The sequence below is a fragment of the Protopterus annectens genome, chromosome 1.part2, assembly GCF_019279795.1.
Source record: "Protopterus annectens isolate FY-2018-M chromosome 1.part2, PAN1.0, whole genome shotgun sequence".
In the NCBI taxonomy this organism is placed as follows: Eukaryota; Metazoa; Chordata; order Ceratodontiformes; family Protopteridae; genus Protopterus; species Protopterus annectens.
In genome coordinates this window covers 739,464,389-739,483,593 of record NC_056727.1, presented here as the reverse complement: position 1 = coordinate 739,483,593, position 19,205 = coordinate 739,464,389, and the positions used below count along the sequence as shown (strand labels likewise).

At 39.3% G+C, this 19,205-nt stretch overlaps 1 protein-coding gene across 1 annotated transcript in view; it reads right to left on the bottom strand.

Annotated features, from left to right (window-relative positions):
- LOC122791075 (gap junction alpha-4 protein-like) overlaps positions 1 to 2,437 on the bottom strand; it is a 96,686-nt gene extending 94,249 nt beyond the window's left edge. Inside the window, exon 1 of the mRNA XM_044058853.1 lies at positions 2,190 to 2,437. The gene's annotated coding sequence lies outside the window, so the exon portion shown is untranslated. The remainder of the gene's footprint in view (positions 1 to 2,189) is intronic.
- Between the last annotated feature and the right edge of the window lie 16,768 nt (positions 2,438 to 19,205).

The window sequence follows — 19,205 nt, the reverse complement described above, 5'->3', positions numbered from 1 at the left end:
CATTGGCATGAATTTTTTGAAGGATATGAAGTCTGAAACTCAAGTGTCTGTCATTACTTTCTAACTTCAATCTTAATTTACCACTAATTTGCCAGAAAACTACAATTTTATGAAAAACAGACCAAAAATTAAGCCAAAATGTGGACATTCTACCAAAATCTGTATAGCTGAGAGGTATGTCTCTGATGTTTGGCCTTAAACTGTTTATCCTGAGTTTAGCCATTGGTGTTGTCCCTGAGGTTTGACACCCAGTAGTAGTGATGCCATTCCACAAGGATAGCCCCACCACTAACCCTGGGAATTACAGGCCTATCAGCCAGACAAGTTTCATCTGCAAAGCCATGGAATACAGTAAAGCTAACCTGCTAAACCATGCCATTAAATATCTCATCAGGCTAGAACCACAGCAGTTTAGCTTTATCAGTAGTAGATCTCAGGGGAGTTATGCCTTGCCTAAATTAGGGACTCTATCTTTTCTATTTATTATTTATCTGACTTTAATTCCCTCTAGCTGTCTGTCTATATATATATATATATATATATATATATATATATATATATATTTATTTATGTTATACTTTGTTGGGCAGGCAGTTCAGCTCTGAGAGGACCATATGCAATTAGAGTCCTAAGGGAAAAATCCAAAAAGAAATGCATATACAAAATGAAATAACAATGTTACATCACATTGCATTACATTTATGATGTGTCACTTGATGTGATGCCCTGATCCCATGTGCAAAATGTGAAAAGGAGGTTATGGATGGATGGATGCATTTTGCAGCTGACATAGCAGGATAGTAGTATAATACATTATTACACAATGAAAACATTAGTTTTAATGCTGAATAATGATTAAAAACAGTACAGACATTTATGACATTACATTTGGAACAACACATTTGAATGCTACACATAGGCTAAGTCAAGTTCTGACTAACTGGAACTTGAGGTATGTCTTACTGAAATGTCCTTACATATAACCAGGAGTAGAAACAGCACCAGAGACAAGCATAAACATATAACAGTATTAAGTAGAAAACAGTTAAAGGTCAGCATTTAAATTTAAACTTGTATATAGACCATGGCATTGTATGCATCTGATACAGGCAGCATCATTACAATAACTCCAATAATATTAAACTGATAAGAACGGATATTGCAGCTAATGGCAGCCCAAAATATCTCTGCATGAGCACTGTTTGCAGTAGCAGATCATTACAAACCAGGATAAAGATGTTCTTCAGTAAAACTATGTCAGAACATATAATAAGACAGATATGGCCTTGATTAATTAAGAAAAGCAGTATACAGGTAAGAAAAGGATATGACCTTTAGGTATTCTTCTCATCTCATAAAACAGATGAAAGAAAATAGATGGTACTGTCAAAACGTCACTGCTCTCCTCTCAACTGTCCCTGATTTTTGGGGGGATGTCCCTGATTTTGACTGAAATTTTAGAATAGCCCCTCTTAATCCCTCCTAAACTGGTGACTTTTGGAGAAAAGGTGATGAATGGCATTTAATAAATGCAAGCAATAACTAAAGTTATAGACTTTGGAAAATGTATATTAATTCATATGTCCTATTAGGTGAATGTCTCTAGTTAATAGTACTATTTTAAAAGTGTCCCTGATTGTCCATAATAATATCTGGAAATGTCCTGAATCTTTTGAGATTTGTCCCTGATTTCTTGAAAGTTATCTGCTGACATACCAGGCACTATATGCATTCAGTCTCACACACACACACACACACACACACACACACACACACACACACACACACACACACACACACACACACACACACACAGAGTCTATCAGGTCCTTTGATCCCTTCCATAACTGCTCAACTTTTAGCAGGACAGGGTAAAAGTGATCATAAAAAAAATAACAACAGGAGATGAAAGCAGTACTCAAGTTCACAAGGGTCAGACCACAGGGCAGAACTACAGTTTAAACACTACTGCTTTATCAGGCACATTTATGCATGTTATATTCACTATTTTAAATGAATTGTCTGCTAGTTAATTACACCAGCTCTTTGCCTAACCCTTAAAAAAAACTGAAGTCATATTTGTTTGTAGTGAAAACATTAATTTACATTATTTTTAATATATATTATTCATTTGTCAGGAACTAAACAAAGGCACTGTTTAGTTCAAATTAATTTAAGTTGTTACTTACCAGCTCATCTCCAGTGCATCTTTTGAGTCTACCGCTTTACATGTTTGCCCAGTTAGTGACTCCATACCCTGGAGTTAAACAAGAGAACTGAAATGCAGCTCTGTCCTTTCACTGATGTTGAAACACTGATGTCACGACTTCCTCTTGGACCGATATAGAAAGCAGGATGCTGCATCAGATTAAAGCTAGCTTTTGCTTTGGCACTCAGAACAATAAAGCAATATATTTATTCGTAATATCCATCATAGCTGATGCCCACTGGTATACAACATTGCTTGTTATCATAAATTGTATTCTGTGGACCTGTATGCACATTTTTTCTAAAACTAAATGGAGCAATTGTTAGCTAAGTAGCAGTAGTACAGTAAACAAAAGTTGAGGAATCCTAGGCTAATATTGAAACTTGTGTTCATTCGTAGTTACTCTTCCTTTTACACGCCAGTGGGTGTACTGTTTGTGTTTTATGGAAAGCTTTACCAGCATGTTAGCCACATTTATTACGATATGTCACTTTCAGCTGCGTCTGACATAAGAACCATATAACTCACATATGTTAGCACGGGGGACTGATGGTATGAAATATTAATGAGCTACTTCCTGTAGTGCAGGGTTTGATTCTCTCAGCCTTCATTTGCCGTGCGACTTCCTATAGTACAGGCTTTGATTTCCTTAGCCTTCATTTGCCTACTGTGTGACCTTGAGCAAGTCAATTAACAGTGCTTTGGGGCAGCTGTCTACCGAGCTGCATGTCTAGTAACTACCTATGAAGTTTGCAGTTCTTGAATAGATTTAGTTGAACTGCAATGTAATATATGCTTCTGGAAAGAATCTGGGAAAACTTTTAACACTCATATATATATATATATATATATATATATATATATATATATATATATAAATTATTGTTGAGCTTGCATATTAGAATGTGTTCAATGTTTTTCAGTCTGAAACACATCAGATGACTTAATATTATTAAATCTAAATTTAACACATAGTTATTAATTTTCACTGAGCAAACTGAGGGTAAAAATTCAATACAGCTAATAATTCTTTCTTAAAACTGGTCTCTTTGCTGTTTGTGGATGTATGTCTTCCATTTATTATGTCCCTATGTTCTTGTGCATGTATTCACACATGTATGGCTCTGTTATGACTTCTGCAATCAGAAACTTTAAGGCAGGTGCACCCTTGCGAAATCTGCAATCTTGTACCCGCAGCAAGTGCTAAACTGCTATATTCTGCTTGAGGAGTATGCAAATGAACTTATAGTTACAAATGCTAACTACTTTAAAGTGGCTTTGATCAGACTGCACCACACCATCAATGATGGATGAAGCAGTGGAAATGCAGGACACCTTAACTCAATGCTACTGACATGGAATGCCTGAAAAGTTGCTAATACAGCATCAGTGGCCTGCAGGAAGAAATACTGGGAAGATGGAAGCTCTAAGAAAGGAATGAAGTTAGCCAAAATTAGTTACTCCTTTAGCTAATGAAAAATGTAAAAATAAGTTCTCATCTTAAAAGAATCATTGCCTTCTATTAACATGGAGATATTACAAATGCAAAAATGCCGTCAGGTGGGCATATCAATCCACTCAAAAAAAAAAAAAAACTAAAAAATGTACACTTTATTCACCTGCTTTTACTGTAATTGTGTTCTTCCTACTTTATCACCTTATTTTTGCTGTGTGCTCTTAAGTGTTCAAGTGCTTTTATTCTGCTGCATTTATTACCACCACGCTTGACAAGGAGAAAGTCACAGTCACTTGTCTGTCTGGTGCCAGAATTTGCCACATCCCGCACACATTTAAGTCTCTCCACAAGTACAAGTATGATTCTGTCATTGTCCATGTTGGTATGAATGACTTGAAATGTACCTCCCTGGACTATATGAAGAGATACATGATTGAGCTCTCAGAGTATGTGTCCCAGGCAGGTATGACCCTAGCCCAAAGCAGCATCCTAGCTTTACCAAGAATGTTACCACAATACCAACAAAATCTAATTGACTTCAACAATTGGCTTAGTTTCTGGTGTCATTCCAAGGGGGTCAAGTATCTGTCTGCCTGGGATGACATGGTTGACAGACCTCCTTGCTTTGCCAGAGATGTCCTCCACCTGTCACCACTGGGATTCTAGATCCTGGCCAAGGCTCTCACCTCCCCATTGTGCCTTTTTTAGGCAAGTTACAAAAGATAAATCTTCCAATATGAAAGGTCTGTGAAAAAGCAAATTGAAGGTCATGCTGCTAAACGCCAGGAGACGTAACCTGAAAATGCACTCAGTGGAGGCTCTCCTTGCACTGGAAGATACCATCATGTCTGTGCGGTCATAGAAACTTGGTTCAGGGCTGTGGAGAGCACCCTTGCCTTATCAGATTATACCTCATTCTACACATTCTGACCCCAAAATGAGGTTGGGAAGACTGAGGGTGGTGGAGTCTCTATCTTCATTAAGGACAGGCACACTTCCAGACTGGTCTGCCAGCATGATGCACTGGAACTACTCCAGGTGCAACTGACAGTTGGCAAGACACCCATCCAAGTTATAGCCAGCTATGGACCCCTCTCCATGACTCAGGATACCCACTCCTCTTACCTGGATCTACTTGACTCCATAAAGGTACTGCCTAACACCCTGATCCTTGGTGATTTCAACTACCCCACCATAGACTGGGTGAACTATTCCTGCACTAATGCACTCATTCAATGATTCCTTGACTTCATTAATTCTAATGTACTAGACCAGCTCATCTCATCCCCCACAAGGGGAGCTAACATTCTGGACTTGGTTCTCACCATCATGGGTGACCACTGCACCACTCCCATAGTATGTTCTTCCCTGGTGAGATCAGATCATTGGACTGTTTTGTTCAAAGTTTCTGTCTCACCCAACCCCCCCCCTGCCCCAGCCATAATCAAGCAAAACATTTCTCAAAAGCTGACTACAACCTCCTAAGGGAGGGTATCTGTAGCTTCACACCACTGCCCCCCTTAGAGGATGCAGACAACTATGCTGAACAGTATGCCATTGCAGTATACAAACACCTGTACAACTACATGGACTCAGCCATACCCAGCAGAACTAAAACCTGCTCCTCAAAGAAACACAAACCTGTTTGGTGGACATCCTCTATCAACAGGCTTTACAACAAAAGGAATAAACTGTTGTTCAAGGGTAAAAAGGAACAAATTCCAAATTGGAAATACTCCCTCCTTAGCCTCAACAAGCAAATTAAATCACTAGTGAAAAACTCCAAAGCCAATTATGAATCGAATCTAGCCTCTGAAACAATGGGAAACCACAAAGCCTTCTTCAGTTAGATTAGGAACCTCCATGGCAAAGCCCAGGTTTGTTCTGAATTAGTACTTAACAGTATCACTTACACCGATCCTGTTGACTTACCCGACCTGCTAGCAGATAGGATCAGTGCAAACCTTACCCCCTTGTCCCACCCAAGACCCTTTTAACATCCTCGATACTTGCCCTGCACCTCACATCTCCATAGATCAAGTGCTAAAGGCCCTATCCAAGGCAAAGAACACAGCTTCCATGGGACTTGATAGTACCCCAGGCTGTATTCTGCACCATCTCCAGCAAGAACTGGCTTCACCATTGAGCACCTATTCAACCACAGCCTAAGTATAGGCTTCATTCCAGCAGAGTGGAGAACTGCCATTGTCATCCCCTTGCACAAAGGTGATGCCACGACTGACTCTGGAAACTATTGCCCCATTAGCTTGACAAGTCTAATGTGTAAAGCCATATTATTATGGATCTCATAAACAAGGACATTGGCAATCTCCAAGCACTTGACCCCACCCAATTTGAATTCGTCAAGGGCAGATCTTGCCTGTTGAACCTGGTTGACTTCTTTGAGACTGTCACCAAGGCTCTGGATGAGGGAAAGTCAGTACATACATCTTACCTTGACTTGATCAAGACCTTTGACACAATTCCCTACTCGGGCATCATCAAAAAGGTAACACAACTTGGCATAAATCCCTATTTTAGCTGGTGGGTGGCCAACTAGCTGACCAACAGGACTCTCAAGGTCAAAATAGGCACCTCCACCTCCAATAGCAGACCTGTCACTAGTGGACTTCCCCAGGGATCAGTCCTGGGATCCCTACTGTTTGGCATTTACTTTTCAGAGGTCCAGGCAAAGACAAAGGGCTTATGGCTGACCAAGTTTGCAGACGACTGTAAGTTGGGTGCTGTCATTGGCTCCCTAAATGATGTTAACATACGGCAAGAGGGTCTCACAGCAACTAATGACTGGTGCCAAAGTCATGGCCTTAAGCTAAATTCACCAGAAACATGGCCCCTACTGATTATCACATCAACAGCAACCCTCTAAACACACAACCTGTGGTGAGAGACCTGGGTAATCAAGTTGATAACAATCTCACATTCGACCATCATGTAGCGGCAGTGGTCAGAAAAGCCTTTTATTGGTTCATCTCATAAGTAAAGGGATTTCATCCAGAAAAAAGATGGTTATTACCTCTCTATACTCCTCCCTCATTAGACCAATAATTGAGTATATCCCTCTGTTTGGTATGTACTGCTCCAAATATCTGCACCAACTGGAAAGGCCACAGAAATACCTCACAAAGAGAATCCGTGGCCTACAACACCTGTCCTATAATGGCAGGCTCAAATCACTATCACTCTAATTGATATCATACAAATTGCTCAGAGGTGATCTGTGTCTCGCCTGCAAGGCAATCTCAGACTCTGCCCTGCTACAGATGCTCCATATCCATAAATCCAACTCCTCGTGCATTACCTGCTTGAAAGGCCTGAATCTCATATGCGACATCAACAAAACTTGCTGGAAAGGCAGGTTTGTCTCCCAGATGCTGCCCTGTCCCTGGAATAGACTTCCCATACACGTCAAACAGAGTACCTCATTGACCCTCTTAAAGCACAACCTTGATGAGTTGATGGGAAACCACAAATTTGTACCACGGGTTCCCCCGTGTTCCTCAATGGCAGGGGCGACAGGTGCTGACTGAGGTTTATTTTTGGGGATAAACTCTTGGCTAGGCTTGTAAGGGCCCCAGGGCCATTAGCCTAGTAACCTCCTATGATCCTGTGATTTAAGCCTAAGCCTAAGTTACCATTGGTACTACCTCTAATCCTCTGACTATTAGATCTGTGAAATATCTTGAAAAAATGGTTACCACATACTTTGCTCTTCTAGAAAGTTTCTCCTGGACACTTGGTCACTGAGTTTAACAGATTTTCCTGTAGATATTCCTAAGCATGAAGCTGCTTAAAACTGTTTTGCGGACTTTAGTTACTTCTTCACATAAATTTAGGATCATGCACCCTTCCACTTCACAGATTTTGAACCTGTATTCATGGGTCTCATTTGAATATGCACAACTTTCATCACTAAACAGCTAACTGCTTATTGTCCCTTGACTTTGCTTCACTCCTTGTAAATAAATAAACAGAGGCTCTTCAGGACAATTACAACCAGTTTAATAGATAACAAGAAACACCATATGTAACATGAATGAAATTTTCAGTATCAATGCCAATATTAGATAAACAACTCATAACTCAGTATAAACAACTGCTCAGAGACCTCAGTAATCCCAACAGTCAAACCAGGCAGCAGAACGGTCTTCCTGTCATATTCCCTCTCCTCTGATTGACATAGCCACAGTGCCCTCTCGGCAAAGCCTGTTCACTAACCAGGTGCAGTATTCTTCACAGCTTGATTCCAACTTCCTGAACCTTGGACAGGCCCAGGAAAGGAAAGAGGGGCAAAGGTTATACAGAGATGATCCGTTAGGCCGCTAAGCTAATTAACTTGTTTTCCCACCCATTCCTGGTCTTAAAACATCTGTATTAAATAGACCACAGTGAAAGAAATTGTCTCTGCACAGGAGAACAAAGGACCCACTATGACTTTAGACTCTAAACATGAATGAATTCTTTAAACATGTTCTCCTCAAACTTTACAAGTTAGGGTGCAAATTTTTATTTTGATTGCATGTGGTTTGTGGAGAGGGGCACTGCTGGTCATTTTATTACTTTCTAAAGAGGTACCTGCAACTTACATTGAGTGGGTTCTGTCTTCCAACTTACCACTTATGGGTCAATGTTTAAAGTATTTAGCTTTTCTATGATGCCAGCATATAGAATGATGTCAAAGGCTTGGACAGGTCAGGATATTCCATGTACAATGCATGGCCAGCTTCTACAGCCTCTGGAAGCCTTTCAGCCAAACGTTCTCCAAACAAGGCCTCATCTTTTGTAGTTATTTCCCTCCATCTACTCAGAACATCATAAATAACTGCCATAAGTTCCTAAAAAGGAACAAAAGAAAATTTAATCCATGTTACTGTGTGCTAGAAGACACGGATGCAATATCATATTAACTGATTATGGGCTATAAAATCCTCTATAATCCGGACAATACTCCTGCACTTAAAAATATTATCACCCCCTATAACAATCCTAGACCTCTTCAATCCTCTAACAAACTACTAATTCAGACTAGCAAAATTAATAACACAGCCGGTGATTCTCTCTTTGCAAACTCTGTAAGTAGATCCTGGAACTCTCTTCCATCTTTTATTACCTTACTAATCAGTTGGTTATACTGGATTAGGCTGGGTAGTTCAAGCCACCCAAGCTGATTTAGATTGATGCAATGCTGTGTCCTAAAAGGCAGCCCAGTGGCAAACCTGGCAATGTGGTTGTAGCAAATTGAGAGTTTGTTAAGGACAGTCTTGTTTAAATTCAAGAGTAGAGGGGATGCATACAGAAGGGTTGAAAGAAGGTGAGAGCGAGCTATGGCAATTTTAGCTGGAGGGGATAGGAAGGCTTTTATTCTGTAAAGTGACCCTAGTTTTTTATTGATGGTTTTGATAGTTTGGTTAACATGTAGGTCAAATTTTAGGTTATTGTCTATGATGACACCTAATAGTTTTGTAGAGGGGTCAGGGGAGATTATTGTGCCATCATTTGATTGTATGGTAAAGGTGAAAGCGGTAGACTTACGTGTTGGTGAAAATAACAGCATTTTAGTTTTTTTGGGATTTAGGATCAGACAATGTTCAGAAAGCCAGTTTTCTATTGTATTAAAGGTGGTCTGGGTAGCTGACCATAACTCTACTGGAGATGTGGCTGAGCAAATCAGAGTAGAGTCATCAGCATATTGGATACAGCTGACTTTTGGGATGACAGTATAAAGGTCGTTAATGAAGATGGAGAACAGCAAGGGCCCTAGTATAGAGCCTTGTGATACTCCCAGGGTGTTAGGTAGAAGGTTAGAGAGTTTGTTCTGCCAGGAGACAGCCTGCTGTCAACCATTCAGGTAGGACTGAAACCACTGAACGTCTCCAGTATCTAGACAGAATTTTTGCAAGGTGTGGATTAAAAGTTGGTGATCAACCATATCGAATGCCTTGGAAAGATCCAAGAAGAGGGCTGAGGATATATAATTATTGTTGCGATTATGGTTTATGGTGTTGGTAAAGGCTAGGAGGGCTGAAGTAGTGCTGTGATGAGGATGGAAGCCATGCTGAGTGTCTGCCATAAGGTGACTCTGGATTAGGTGGTGCATGAGTTGTCTATGAATACATTTTTCCATAATCTTTGCAAGTGGAGAGAGTATAGCTATAAAATATTTGGGAACACTTATATTTTTATTATAGGTGACTTTGAAATAAAAACCCGAAGTGTTTTCAGGGTCCCCTACAAACTCCACACACTCACTCATTCACACATATACACATGCACACATGCATCCACACACACACACACGCACACGCGCGCGCACACTCACACACACTCACACACACACACACACACACACACACACACACACACACACACACACACACACACACACACACACACACACACACACACATGCATGTGTATACACACACTGAGAACACCCTCATTATGAACCAACCAACCAGCCAGCCAACCAAAACTAAAACTACAAGATAATAAGACAATATAAAAAAGGAAAGAAAACCTTTCCCCTCTTGACAATAAAAAAAAACTCAGAAACTTGTTAACCAAAGGCAAATGCTTCTGTGCTGTACAAAAGAAGTGATACCAGTAACCCCAAAAGTATTGACCAACTAAATCCCTGATAGTGCTGTGGCACAATTGGACTGAAAATAGCTGAAACCCTTTCAGTTTAACAAAGTAATGTTATATATTAATATTTTATCTTAATTTTATATATATATATATATATATATATATATATATATATATATATATTTGTGTGTGTTTATAAAATGATTTTATACACATATAAATATTTATACACATGCAACCCGTGCTTGAATACCCATACAAAAGCATGAGCTGCTGGTGGTGAAAGGTGGGAATTTAGTTAGGGGAAACAGCACGTTACAAACTGTGAAAAATTTACCATAAATGCTACCCTGCAGAGACAAGCTTCAATCTCCACCCACCCTTTGAGCTAAGCCAATGCCATTTTTCTAGGAAAACAGGAAATGTATAATTCCTCAGTTCCCCCAGGACTCCACAGAAAATAGTACAGCTCACCAGTTGTTATGGCGCTACCCGCCTACACTCCGCAATACTTATAGGTTCATAAATATGTTCATATATGTTTACTAGGCTAACAACCACAAGGGCCTTTTTAAGCCTAGCCATGCATCCCAAATCTCTGACAAGTTCTGATACCCTTGATAAGTGCAAACATTGACCTGGGAGATGAAGCATTTACAAGTTACCTATGTACATTAGAGACATACTCTATGTACCAGACCAGGGATGCATTTCTGGTTTCCCATCCAATTGTCCAAGTTGTACTTGAATTGGGTTAGGGAGGAACTCTGCTTCACATGGATGGAGAGCCTGTTCCATAGATGGGGTAGTCTCTGGGATACATACATATCTCTCCAGCAGGTCCTATTTATATTACTGGCAATGTTAAAGTCTCTAGAACGTAATGTTCCATATTAGTGAGGACCAGATCCAGTATGGTTGCAACCCTGGTTGGTGTATTGACTATCTGGTCCAGGGAGTTTATGTTTACAAAATCCAAGAACCTCTGTGCATGCAAGTTTGTTGTCATATAGGATTCTCAGGCAGAACACTTCTTTGAATCCTGAAATCATTTCTCGTGTACCCCCTCATTTACATGCAATTATATATATATATATATATATATATATATATATATATATATATATATTTTTTTTTTATACATATACCCCTGTAAACATGGGAAGCCATGATCATAGTGAAACACCAGGGATGGTTTGTTGACCACATAAACACTGTTCCGCTAGCCACAACCCCAATCCCCCCAAGGATGGAAAAGCAAAAGACAAAAATGGGTAAATACCTTCTGGGGCATCACTCCTCTCAAATATCTGGAATTTCATTAAATGTCTACTTTTGCCTCACATTTCTGGTCTGTTCTTCACAACATCAGTGATATTCTGCTAAATCTTTGAAAATAACTGCCAATGCAAACATGCTATTTATTTACAGAGCTAATCTGCCCACTTTCTATGTTTATAAGATCAATATTTTGTGAACCTTTGTTGTTCCATTATTTAGATTTGAGAGGCAGAACTGCCCAAACAGTGGTGGCCACAACCCCTGACTCTAGTCAGCCACTGAAAAAGTCACAAAACCATGAAATGGCTCACTAAGCTCCAAAGCACCACAAATAATGAAACAAGGTATTGTTTCAGCATAAGTGTTTTACTCACAAATAGCAGCAATTGGACAAATTAGCCTGTGCTGCAAACTCTTTGTGTCTTACCAATTTAAAAATGAATAATGCTTGTGTACAGAACTGTTCTATTATCTGGGTGGAAATTCTAAAAAGCAAACATGTGGGAACCAGTATATGGAATGACACTGCCTTCTCTTACAGAATGCTCAGAATGCATCCTGCAGACAGAGTGAGTTAACATGTAGGGATAGATGTGTGTCTGCTTAGTTATACACAGTGTCATAGTCTGTAAGTAAATAACAGTAATTCTTTGTGCCTGGTGCTGTGTGGAGGGCAGTGGGTGACTAAAGGCATGTGCCATGTTATACACCGAATAGCTGGCATGAAAAGTGGATAAGAGATCACATTGTATGATTTCTGGGTTCAGTTGTGACAGCACTGTGTGGTGGCTGAAGCTTTGGCCCTTCTTCTGGGCATGCTTGTGGCCTCACTGAGAGATGTTTCAGAATACTGTGGTAAGCAGTCATTCTTGTTTTTAGCTGTGCTCTCAGCTTAGTGATGATGGCATCATTGAAGGTTACATACATACATAAATACATGCATACATACATACATAAATGCATACATACATTCATTCAGATATTTCAGATATGGGCAATAATGCCTTTATAGCCTGCCATTATACCAAAATAATTATTCCATAATAATTGTCTAGGTTGTTCTTAAAATATCTACATGAGTGCTTGCTTTAATGCAGTTTAGTAGTCTGTTCTGTGCATCAGCTACTCTCTCAGAGAACCAAATAGTACACCTCCCATTCCTATATAATCATCTACACATGTTGTCTGATGGTTATCTACTCCTTTTTGATAACTCTAAACAGTCTCTAAATGCCCTATATACTAATAAGGTTTCACCCACGGTGGTGGTGCTGTGGTAGCGTTGTCGCCTCATAGTAAGACGCTGTCCGGTCTGATTCTCAGCTAGAGCGTCTTCTGCGTGGAGACATGCGTGAATTGGCGTACCTTTGTTGAAGGTTGTGGGTCAGGGCTGGTAAATCAGCAAGTAAAAATCAACTACCAATCATTAGCGGACCGGAGTTCCGCTGTGGCGACCCCTAACCGGGAAAAGCCGAAAGACTCAACAACCTGAATAAAGTTTCCTCTTAAATGTCTGTATGAGGCACTATACAAGTTCATAGATTTTAGTCTTTTATAATAACTTCAATTTTCACATCTATAGATGCCCTTGAATATTTCTGATGTCGTCTTTCCAATTTATTCATGGTTGTTTATTTATGAAGTTTCCATATTGTTATTCCATACTCAAGTTTCAGTATAATGTAACTAACAAACAATGATTTCATAATTTCTGATTTCCTAGACTATAAATCTTTTTATACAACCTATAGTTCTATAACTATAATTAATGAATTGGTTAATATGATTAGAAAAACTCAAACCTGGATCTACCACATACCCAGGTCCTTAATTGAATCTACAGTATCAATCTGTGTGTGTTGCATTAAATATTCAAGTTTCAATCTATGTCTCTCACATCTCATATGCTTAGTTTTTGATGTATTTATCACCATTTTATTCTCCTGTGCCCAGATGGTAAATTTAGTCAACTTATTTTATAAGCATACCATTTTCAAGTCATCTGCATATCATCTGCATACAGACTATAGAACACCTCAGATGCAAAAGATAGATCTGAAAGATACAACTTAAACGTGTGGGACTAGGGCAGAACCCTATGGGACACCCTGACTGTAACCAAGAATTTCACTTGTCCCTTTGCTGTATGCTACTTGCCATTCCCTATTTTGAGCCATGCAACTATCCATCTTATCAAGATCACATCGATATCTAGCTGTACTAATTTACTGATCAGCATTTTCCATGTGGCCATATCAAACGCTGAAGTTAAGTCTCTATAAATGACATTAAAGCACAATTTGTCATTTATAGCTTTTATTATATAGTTAAAGAATATCATGTTACAAGTGGGTATAGATCCATTTTCAACATATACATGCTGAGATTGGGTTTCAAGTCCAAATCTTGACAATAAATAATCCAAAATAACCTTATCCTTTATTTTTCACATCATGAAAGTATTCTCATGGGTCTGTATGACTCTGAGTTTGTCCTAGTCCCCCTTCTCTTAAAGATATGTTTAACAAGTGTGTGTCTCCAATCCTGAGGAATCTCCACACATTTAAATGAACTAGTGAGTACCAGCTATAGTCGTACTGTAAATTCATGTTGAAGTGGGCAGAACTGGTGGCCAATAGTATCACACACACTGACCACACAGAGATAGTGAACCTGCTAGCAGATAGGTTTGGTGAAAATTTCACTCCCGTCTCCTCTCCTAACTTACAAAAAACCCTCCCCCAAACCCCCCCCCCCTTACATATCTGAAGAACAGGTCATCAAAGCTCTGTCCAAGGCAAAGAACATGGTCTCTATGGGACCAGATGACATCCCAGGTTGTCTTCTTATCAGGTTAAAACTTGAACTAGCAACACCACTAAGTACCCTTTTCAGTCATAGCCTAACCATAGGCTTTGCTCCTGCGGAATGGAGAGCAGCTACAGTTATTCCCCTCCACAAAGGTGGCCTAGCTACAGACCCAAGAAATTACAGGCCTATAAGTCTGACGAGCCTCATCTGTAAGGCCATGGAACGTATCATTATGGACCTCATAAATAAAGACATAGGTGACCTCCAAACCCTGGATCCTACCCAATTCGACTTCACGAAGGGCAGATCCTGCCTATTAAATCTGGTAGATTTCTATGAAAGTGTGACCAAGGCCATTGATTAGGGCAAATCTGTATACACAGCATACCTTGAGTTGGCAAAGGCTTTCGACATAATCCCACATTCAGACATTACCGATAAACTTAGGGAACTGAATGTAAACCCCTTCATTGTAAGATGGCTTGCCAACTGGCTCACAAACTGGACACACACTATTAAAGTGGGTGACTCCACATCAACCAGCAAACCTTTTACCAGCAGGGTGCCACAGGGGTCAGTGCTGGGCCCCCTACTGTTTGGTATACACTTCTCAGAAGTTCAGGTTAAAACTAAAGGGTTGTGGCTAACCAAGTTTGCAGATGACTGCAAGCTAGTTGCAATCTTTTAATCCCCATATGATGTTAGTATACTCCAGGATAGTCTCACACAGACCAGTGACTAGTGTATTATTCACTGTCTCAAACTGAATGCAAGTAAATGCATCATCATTCCCTTCAGCACAAACAATGTCCTTTCACACTAGCAAATAAATAAAAATACCCTAAGTACCCATGAAGTGGTAAGGGACCTGGGATCACAGGTAGACCACCATGTAGCTCACTTGGTCAGTAAAGGCATCAGCTCAAGAGCAAAAGAAGCTATAACCCCCTATACTTGGCACTTATCTAGGCCATAATTGACTATAACACCCCATTTGGTACGTACCGTACTAAGCATCTACAGCAATTAGAGACACCTCAGAGGTTTCTAACAAAGAAAATCAAGGGTCTCCAGCATGTGCCCTACACAGACCAAATAAAATCCCTGTCACTGTACTCCATATCATACAGACTTCTTTGGGAAGACTTATGCCTGGCTTACAGAGCAATCTCTGACCAAAACATAATCAACTTACTGCATATCCATAAATCAAATGGGTCTATAGCTACCTGTTCCAGGAACTTAAATATGGCCTGCGACTTAAATAGGATATGCTGGAGGGACAGATTTATCTCCCAGTGACTGCCACTTGTTTGGAACAGGCTGCCAATTCATTGAAACAGAGCACCTCTATGACACTGTCCAAGAGGAACCTGGATGAGTGGATGGAGCACTGTAAATTCTTACCAGGGATAGCGCCCACAACCCTCCTGGACATAGGCAGTCATCACTAAATACAATCTTGGGTATTGACTAGTACATTTACAGTATTACATTGGGTTGAAACACTAGGCTTAAACCAGGTCGATAGCTTAGTAATCTAGTATGATCCTATGATCCTATAAGTGTTCTCAGGTCATTATTACTAATTCTGTCTCCTCCCTGTGCTTTGTTTGGGTCCAGTTTGCTTAGTTCTTTTTCAATATAATCTAATTTAATTGCAGTATCTGAAGTTATCTGGATGTTACTAGGACAATTTGTCACATCCTTTATGGGTCCAAACTACTTTGCATAAAAGTTTGTAAAGATATATATATATATATATATATATATATATATATATTTATAGACGGTTGTATTTCAGAAAACATTTAGAAACTACACAGTTTATCAGATGTATGTCTTTACTGCTACCACATCTTATGTATCTATAAAGTGGTTTCCTATTATGCTCAATATCTTTATATACATTTTCTTCAATGCTTTTCTTGATTTTGTTTTACACTATGTTTAATTGTCTACCCAGCTTTTTATTTCAGTTTTCAAAGTTATAGTTTGACTTCTTTTCTATTTCTTATATCTTTTGTCTCTCACCTTAATCAAGTATCTTATTTTTGTGGAAATACATCCTCATGATCGTGTGTGCCTAGATCTTAATGTTAAACTTTTTTGATTTTTTGCACTCAAACAGATTCTCTTTCAAAACTTCCCACATTCCTTCTGCAGTTTTTCCACTGAATGCATCACTCCAATTATTTTTACATGCTGACTGTTTTGGTCACATGTAAACTGTTATTAATCTTCTGTACTTTAGTTTAGATTTCAGTTTGGTAGATTTATGATCACTGCATAACAACAGTGGTAAAACTTGACATGAAGTAACAGTATTTTCTTTATGGACACAAACACTGTCTAGTATGTCCCATTCCCTGGTAGGCCTTTTTACAATATGAAGCAATTGTTGTTCCTGAACATATATTGTAAATAATTTCCTTACTCATGTTGCTGAATCAGTATCATATCAGTCTGTTTATGGTACATTTAAGTCCCGAGTGACTATTATTTTCCCTCCTGTGTTTCATACAAGAATTATATGAATTCCTTTAGGTCATCAGCACTTGACTTGGGTGGTTTATACACTCCAACAAATATTATATTTTCCAGATTTGTCTTTATTGTCACAGTTACACAATCAACAGTGATGGTGTTATCATTGAACATGTAATAAATACAGATCGATTAACAATCTTTAATCCCTATCATAACACCTCCACCTGATTTTTTTGTTAGAATGTCTGTTAAAGTTTGTTTGTCTTTCGGCTTTTTCCCGGTAAGGGGTCGCCACAATGGAACTCCGGTCCGCTAATGATTGGCAGTAGATTTTTTACGAAATGCCGAGGTGCCAGATCGACACCCAACCTTCACCGAAGGCACAACCATTTATGTACGCATGTCTTTCGAACGCTATCCAACCGCGGGGAGAACATTCAGACTCCACACAGAAAGCACTCCCAAGCCAAGCCGAGAATCAAACGGGAGAACCTCTTGCTGTGAGGTAACAACGCTACCGCCGTACCACTGCGGCAGAGAATGTCTGTTACAGTACAAACATTTATACCCTGACAGAACTGGTTTCCACTCATTGTTCCCTAACCATGTTTCACAATTAATAACAACATCAATCTTGTGGGAATGTGGCAAATTTTCCAATAAAGAGCTTTATTGCTAATACTCCTAGCATTAACACCCATCAGACATACATCAGATGTTACTATGTGTGAGCTGTTTAATTTCAGATCTGGCAAAATTCCTGTCTTGTGTTAGACAAATATTGCAATATATCTGCTGCAAAAATGATCTTCCCTTGTATTGACAAGTACACAACATTCTTTCTAAACACATGTGCCCAAAATTAGGTTTGGATGGCATTTACATAAAAAATCTTTTCATTCATGTTGACCTGACTTAGTGCATCCTTTTTTAAGAGCGGTGATTGGATAACAAGTTTCTTTAGCTAAACATGTCGCAGTCTGGGAACAAGCTAGGTGTATAAGCTTTTGACTGACACTGCACTCCTCAAAGTCACTTTTGTTTAAATTTTTGGATCATGGTGATGTGTTCATCATGCTAAGTATGCCAAGTGCTACATGTATTTCACCTGATTCCATTTCATTACCCCCTGGGCATATAGTGTAAAATACCTGATTCCATTGCATTACCCTCTGGGCATATAGTGTATAATACCTGATTCCATTTCATTACCCTCTGGGCATATAGTGTAAAATACCTGATTCCATTTCATTACCCTCTGGGCATATAGTGTAAAATACCTGATTCCATTTCATTACCCTCTGGGCATATAGTGTAAAATACCTGATTCCATTTCATTACACTCTGGGCATATAGTGTAAAATACCTGATTCCATTTCATTACCCTCTGGGCATATAGTGTAAAATACCTGATTCCATTTCATTACCCTCTGGGCATATAGTGTAAAATACCTGATTCCATTTCATTACCCTCTGGGCATATAGTGTAAAATACCTGATTCCATTTCATTACCCTCTGGGCATATAGTGTAAAATACCTGATTCCATTTCATTACCCTCTGGGCATATAGTGTAAAATACCTGATTCCATTTCATTACCCTCTGGGCATATAGTGTAAAATACCTGATTCCATTTCATTACCCTCTGGGCATATAGTGTAAAATACCTGATTCCATTTTATTACCCTCTGGGCATATAGTGTAAAATACCTGATTCCATTTCATTACCCCCTGGGCATATAGTGTAAAATACCTGATTCCATTTCATTTTGTGGAACAGTTCACCTTTACATTCAAAGTTCTGACCTGCATTATGTAATTTTATTTTATATGCTGTGGGGTGGAGGATCTCAAAAGTCTGGCTGTTCAAAGAGTATGGTAACCTGACTTTCTTTCATGTTATGTTTAACTTATCTTTCCAAAATGTTCTCCCTTCCAAGCAATTAGAAAGTGAAAGAGTGGCATGGGGGAACCAGTGAATATTTATCCTACTATCAATCCTGCAACACAGTCCTGTGTAATGCAGAATGCAAGTGGTCAGGGTCAGGATATTCCTGAATACTGCTGCTCCTGAGGTATGATTTTTGCAGCTAACTCATATCTTCCTGGATAGTATGTTTGGTTTAAAGGCTTTAACGTAGTGGACATTATACTAATACTGTCCACATTCTGGTTGTGGTAGCTCTGTTGACCATAATGTGTTAGTGTGTAATAACAGGATCAGATTGCAGATGTGGCGTGCAGAAATGCAATACTGTTAAGGTGTTTGCATGACACAGGGTATGTGCTAGGTAGTATTTACGACTCAAACACCCATCAGAACTTTTTTTTATTAACTGTAGATTTTGAATT